Here is a 7,626-nt window from a genome sequence, read left to right as displayed (position 1 = left end):
ATAACGGAAGATGGAAAAGACAGAGCATGAGCCCCAATTATTCTCACAAGGCTAGTTTCACACTACCGATACACAGGGAACAGCCTGCCAGAGCTCTCTTGATCCAGCTGCCTGAATGCCCGCTGGCGTGCGGTGGTTCTAGTCCGGCTGATTCTCAGTTGCAGCCGGTTCTCCGCTGGTCCCCATTATAGTAAATGGTGCCAGTGGGAAGTGGCGTTACTAAGGTGGGTGTCACCCCCGCCCCCTATTGTCTAAATATAATAAATACTATGGGGTCCCCATTGCAGCTACAGGAGTAGGAAGCAGGTTGTAGCTACTTAAAGATCATCTACAGCAGGCATCCTCAAACTGCGGCCCTCCAGCTGTTGTAAAACTACAACTCCCACAATGCCCTGCTGTAGGCTGATACCTGTAGGCTGTTCGGGCATGCTGGGAGTTGTAGTTTTGCAACAGCTGGAGAGCCGCAGTTTGAGGGTGCCGGATCTACAGGAAGCAGGTTGTAAGAGCTGGATTAGAGGAGGCATAATGGAAAAAGGAAAATCCTTGCAGTGTTACATGTGGTCCCGGTAGACATTTTACAACAGTCCACAAGTAGTTGACGTTATGGGACCCAATATTTGGAAAGCTGGATGTGAAGGAGTCGGAGAAGTCTGGAAAGGGAGCTGACAAAGATTACCTACATTATTACTAAATATTTAGATGGTGCCACCAATTCACAAAGCATCCACATAAATATAGATCCACATGGTGTCGACTGGTCATTTTTACTAAGGAATATAGTTTAACCGTTTATGTGCAAAAGGACAAAAAATAGAAGTCAGCTCCAATCAGATATCTGCACATAGACCAAGTCTATGCAGATATCTGATTGGAGCCGACTTCTTTTTTTTTCTTTTGCACATCAATGGTTAAACTATATTCCTTAGTAAAAATGACCAGTCCACACAATGTGGGTCTATATTTATGAGGGCCCCCCTGAGCAAAGATTAGTAAATGTGGCCCCAGCCCACAGTTCAGCAGACAGAGAGAACCCCTTATGTCTCGTCTCTCTAATAATTCCCCAGGGTATTAAATAATGAAATCGTCGGTCTGAAAATATAAAAAAAAAAGTCAATATGCGCTCTACCTACCTCCTCCTCCCTCCGGCCCGGCAATGGCAGGTCTGGCTGTGTGAGTAAGTCACTGCTGTCACGTGACTCGCCACCCATTAGCTCCAGACTCCAGTCCCTGCTGGCTGCTCCTGCAGTGCAGCCGCCGCGGCGCCACTCACCAGGCAGTCACCCCCCTGTTTACCACGTGACGGCCGAACCGACGTGCTTGTGAGTGAAAACTGAGACGGGTGACACCCCATCAGACTTGCGTCACCCGGTGCGGCCCGCCTTCCCCCTCGCAACGAAACTGCCGGCGGGCATTCAAGCAGCTAAACAGGCAACGTTGAAACCAGAGAGCTTCGGCAGGCTAGGGGGCAAGGGGCAGGAGCAAGACACACCTTGGCAGGGTAGCACAAAGTAGATAGCAGGGAGGAACTTAGGCAGATAGGAACCTCCCGTCTAGAAGAACTGCAGCAGCAGTCTGATACAGACATACCTCACGCACTTTGCTGCATCCCGCTGCTGCAGTATAAATGATAACACCGCCTCCTTCCCGCATGTGGCCAGTCACCAACGGACATCACGCTACTGTGGAGGAGAATAAAAGAAGGGGTGGGGCAGACTGACAGATCTAGCAGTCCTGTGTGTTAAGGGGCAGGGATGAATGGGCTTTCTGACAGGCCTTTCTGTAGGTGAAACGGTCGGCTGTTGACGGCAAAGTCTGATGATATCTCTAGTATCTTCATATGTGCCACCGATCTGTAGAGCCAAAATTGCACTGGCTGTATAGATGCTGGATGTGGCAAGTGACCCCCTTATTTTAAATTTCTGACTGTGACCCCGACAGCAGTACTGCCCTGGTGGCGGCCCTGCCCCCACTGATCTGATTTAGATTAGCAAGTATCGGAAAACCCTTTTAATGTGGTCTTGGCATTAAAGACCTTCAATTGTTTAATGCCAAGACCACACTGGATTGGTGAGGGTTTGACTAGACCTGTGGGCATGCTCAGCAGAATGAGCATGCTCAGATATTTCCTTAGCTTCTATTTACTATAATAGATGGCGATTGTGATGTACGGCCAGTGCTTAGTCTGAACCAGGGACGCGGAACGTCAGATCTCATGACGAAAGAAAATGACATTGCTAATCTACCGTGAACATAACATTTTTCTACTGTCCTCCGGGAACAGAAGAACTGGTAGATTACAAAGCATTATACTTGGTGAGTCTCATACTATCTGTGTTTGTTTGTTACTAGGGTTGAGCGAATCCGAACTGTAAAGTTCGGGTTCATACCTAACTTTAGGATTTTTGGACCCCGGACCCGAACCGAACATTTTCGTAAAAGTTCGGGTTCGGTGTTCGCGACTTTCTTGGCGCTTTTTGAAAGGCTGCACAGCAGCCAATCAACAAGCGTCATACTACTTGACCCAAGAGGCCATCACAGCCATGCCTACTAATGGCATGGCTGTGATTGGCCAGAGCAGCATGTGACCCAGGCTCTATATAAGCTGAGTCACGTAGCGCTGCACGTCACTCTGCTGTTACAAGTGTAGGGAGAGGATGCTGCTGGACTTGTGATTTCAGGGAGAGAATAGGAGAGAATCTAACTCAGAGATCTACTAGACAATAGTTGTGTGGGTGCAGGGCACAATCGTTTTACCCTGCCCTGAGCCATTGACCAAAAATACTAACTTTTAGAATTCTGTTAGTAGGTGGGTGGCGGCGGCGCCATTTTATGCAATGCTCAGTGCACCAGCACTGCATCTGAGCTTTTGGGACATTGCAAATCACAATTTTTGTGGGGCAAACTACAACATCTGGATTAGTCCGTGTGCAATTTAAGGTAGAAATACACCCATCATTTTCTGGGTTTGAAAAACACAATTTTTTTTTTCAAAAAACAGTATTTTCCAGATCTGCAAGTGTTAAATTCAAGTTAATATATACAGCATTCATATTCTGTTAGCAAAAAAACACTTTTTGGGCAATCTACAACATCTGTATTAGTCAGTGTGCAATTTAAGCTAGAAATACACCCATCACTTGCTGGGTTTGAAAAACACACTTATTTGACAAAAAACACTATTTTCAGGCCTTGCTGCATCAGTACGTGTGAACAGTCGTTTGGGCTCCAAAAATTTAGTTGGCAGCCTTTGATGCAGATGTCATTGTGAGATACACCCTTAAAACATTTGGGTTACATTGATATTTTAAATACCGCCATTTTGTGCACCAATATTGAATTCAGGCCTACAGAGGTTCAGGCCCTGTGAGATACCACCTCTACATACAGGGGTTTAAATCAGGCATTTGAAATACAGCCATTTTGTGCAAAGTATATTGAATTCAGGCCTAAAGTGGTTCAGGCCGTTGAGATACCACCTCTACATACAGGGGTTTGAATCAGGCATTTAAAATATAGCCATTTGAAATACAGCCATTTTGTGCAAAGAAATCTTTGATTGAGGCCTAGTCTGGTTCAGGCCATGTGAGATGCACCCTTTACATACTGTTGTTCTTTTTTACTATTAATTAAACACCCATTTTAGGCAAGATCCTAAATTCAAAAAATATGAGGAGAGCGTCAAATAAGGGACGTGGCCCAGGTCGTGGTGCTGCTGGTGGAGCTCCTGTTGCAGGGAGAGGACGTTGTCGATCTGTGCCAGCTACACGCACAAGTGAAACCACTTTTCTCAGGTGCGAGTAGGTGACAAAACCTTCAGCGGTATTTGGTCGGGCCTAATGCTGCTTTACGAATGGTGAGGCCTGAACAAGTACAGGCGATAGTAGATTGGGTTGCTGACAGTGGATCCAGTTCCTTCACATTGTCTCCCACCCAGTCTCCTGCTGAAAGACCACAGTTGGCACCTGCAGCCAATGTCCATCAGTCTTTCACCTCACCCCCTTGCAAATCAGCCAAGCAGTCTGAGCCCCAAGTCATGCAGCAGTCTCTTCTGCTTTTTGATGACTCTGTTAGCAGGGTTTCCCAGGGCCATCCACCTAGCCCTGCCCCAGAAGTGGAAGAGATTGAGTGCACCGATGCCCAACCACTTATTTTTCAAGATGAGTACATGGGAGGACCATCGCAGCACGTCTCGGATGATGACGAAACACAGGTGCCAACTGCTGGGGCTTTCGAAAGCGTGCAGACCGACAAGGAAGTCAGGGGTGAAGACTGGGTGGAAGATGATGTGGAGGACGATGAGGTCCTCGACCCCACATGGAATCAAGGTCATGCGAGTGACCGATGTAGTTCGGAGGAAGAGGCGGTGGTCGCACAGAGCCACCAGCACAGCAGAAGAGGGAGCAGGGTGCAAAAGCGGAGCGGCCGTCCTCTAGACAGTACGCCTCCTACTGCCCACCGCAGCAAGGGACCGAGCACACCAAAGCCAGCTCCAAGGAGTTCCCTGGCGTGGCAGTTCTTCAGACAATGTGCTGACGACAAGACACGAGTGGTTTGCACGCTGTGCAATCAGAGCCTGAAGCGAGGCATAAACGTTCTCAACCTGAGCACAACCTGCATGACCAGGCATTTAAGTGCAAAGCACGAGCTGCAGTGGAGTAGACACCTCAAAAACCAAGAAAGGTCTCTGGCTCCTCCTGCTTCCTCTTCTGCTGCAGTCGCGGCCTCTTCATCCACCTCTGGAGTGACAGTGCCACCTGGCACCCCACAAACAGAGGATCTGCCAGCAACACCAACACCTGGGTCACCAAGCATCTCCACAATGTCACACGGAAGCGTTCAGCTCTCCATATCCCAAACGCTGGAGAGGAAGAGGAAGTACCCCCCTACCCACCCGCGATCCCTAGCCCTGAATGCCAGCATTTCTAAATTACTTGCCTTTGAAATGCTGTCATTCCGTCTGGTGGAGACGGATAGTTTTAAAGGCCTTATGGCGGTGGCTGTCCCACAGTACGTCGTGCCCAGCCGCCACTACTTTTCAAGGCGAGCCATCCCTTCCCTTCACAACCAAGTAGGGGACAAAATCAGGTGTGCACTGCGCAACGCCATCTGTGGCAAGGTGCACCTGACTACGGATACGTGGACCAGTAAGCACGGTCAGGGCCGTTATATCTCCATAACAGCACACTGGGTAAATGCAGTGGCGGCTGGGCCTGAGGCGGATAGCAGTTTGGCGCATGTCCTTCCACCACCGAGGATTGCAGGGCGCTTCAGTTTGCCTCCTGTTGCTTCCTCCTCCTACTCTGCTTCCTCATCCTCTACCAGCTCCTCATCCGGTCAGCGTAACACCTTCACCACCAACTTCAGCACAGCCAGGGGTAAACGACAGCAGGCAGTTTTAAAACTTATCTGTTTGGGGGACAAACCCCACACCGCGCAGGAGCTGTGGACGGGCCTTGAACAACAGACCGATGAGTGGTTTGAGCCAGTAAGCCTCAAGTCCGGCCTGGTGGTGTGCGATAATGGGCGAAATCTCATAGCAGCTCTGGGACTAGCCGGTTTGACGCACATCCCTTGCCTGGCGCATGTGCTGAATTTGGTGGTGCAGAGATTCCTTAAAAATTACCCCGACATGTCAGAGCTGCTGCATAAAGTGCGGGCCGTCTGTGCGCGCTTTCGGCGTTCTCACCCTGCTGCTGCTCGCCTGTCAGCGCTGCAGCGTAACTTCGGCCTTCCCGCTCACCGCCTCATATGCGACGTGCCCACAAGGTGGAACTCCACCTTGCACATGCTGGCCAGACTGTGCGAGCAGCAGCAGGCGATAGTGGAGTTTCAGCTGCAGCACGCACGGGTGAGTCGCTCGGCGGAACAGCACCACTTCACCACCAATGACTGGGCCTCCATGCGAGACCTGTGTTCCTTGTTGCACTGTTTCGAGTACTCCACCAACATGGCCAGTGCCGATAACGCCGTTCTCAGCGTTACTATCCCACTTCTATGCCTCCTTGAAAAAACGCTCATGGCGATGATGGAAGAGGATGTGGCACAGGAGGAGGAGGAGGAAGAGGGATCATTTTGTAGGGTTTCCGGCCAGTCATTCCCAAGTGGCTCCGAGGGTGGGTTCCTGCACCCACAAACCCAAGGTACACAATTGTCCAGCCAGGGCACAGTTCTGGAGGATGAGGAGGTGGAGGATGAGGAGGAGGAGGAGGAGGAACCATGTTCACAGCAGGGTGGCACCCAGACCAGCTCATGGCCATCACTGGTGCGTGGATGGGGGGATACAGAGGACACAGACGATACACCTCCCACAGAGGACAGCTTTTCGTTGCCTCTGGGCAGCCTGGCACACATGAGCGATTACATGCTGCAGTGTCTCCGCAACGACCGCCGAGTTGCCCACATTCTAACTTGTGCTGATTACTGGGTGGCCACGCTGCTGGATCCCCGTTACAAGGACAACGTACCGTCCTTAATTCCGTCACTGGAGCGTGATCGTAAGATGCGCGAGTACAAGCGCACGCTGGTAGACGCGCTGCTGGTGGCATTCCCACCTGACAGCGGGGGCACAGTGGAAGCACAAGGCGAAGGCAGAGGACGAGGAAGAGGTCGCCAACGCAGCTGGGGCACCGCCAGCACCTCAGAAGGCAGGGTTAGCATGGCCGACATGTGGAAAAGCTTTGTCAGCACGCCACAACAACCAGCACCACCAGCTGATATGGAACGTCTTAGCAGGAGGCAGCATTTCACCAACATGGTGGAGCAGTATGTGTGCACACGCCTACACGTACTGAATGACGGGTCTGCCCCCTTCAACTTCTGGGTCTCCAAATTGGGCACATGGCCTGAGCTTGCCCTTTACGCCTTGGAGGTGCTGGCCTGCCCTGCAGCCAGTGTATTATCTGAACGTGTGTTTAGCACGGCAGGGGGCGTCATCACAGACAAGCGCAGCCGCCTGTCCACAGCCAACGTGGACAAGCTCACGTTCATTAAAATGAACCAGGCTTGGATCCCACAAGACTTGTCTGTACCTTGTGCAGAATAGACATTTATACCACCATCAAACATACATTCTTGTACTCAAGTCAAGTGCAATGATTCTTTGTTTTCTTTTTTTTTATTTGTCCCAATATTTTGGGGGCTACCTACCCCAATAAAAAATAAAAAATAACATTGTTGGCTACCTCCTCCTCCTCCATTGCTGCCTCCACCTACAACACCACATTCACCGCCTCCTCAACCTCCGACTCCATATCCACCTCCTTCTCTGAGTTGCAGGTTAATAATTTGTAATTTTTAGTTATTTTATTTTAAGTTATTTCCCTATCCACATTTGTTTGCAGAGCAGTTGCCATGCTCTTAAGCACATTTTACTGCCTTTTACATCCCTCTAGCCTTTTCAAGGACTATTTTAGAGCCATTTTAATGCAAAAAAGTGCCAATTTTAGTGCCCTAAATTGAAAAAAATTCTTATTTTCAATTGTCGGGTGACATTTTACCATTTTTGGCGTATACAAACCCCTGCTGTGCCTGGGTGACAGGGGCCTAAATCTCTCAAAATCCTCTGTTCTATTGCTGGGTGACATGAACCCCCTTTTGCCGTGAATGAACCCTGCTGTGCCTGGGTGA

The sequence above is a fragment of the Bufo gargarizans genome, chromosome 11 (genome assembly GCF_014858855.1).
Source record: "Bufo gargarizans isolate SCDJY-AF-19 chromosome 11, ASM1485885v1, whole genome shotgun sequence".
Taxonomy (NCBI): Eukaryota; Metazoa; Chordata; class Amphibia; order Anura; family Bufonidae; genus Bufo; species Bufo gargarizans.
Note: the sequence above shows the minus strand (reverse complement) of the source record.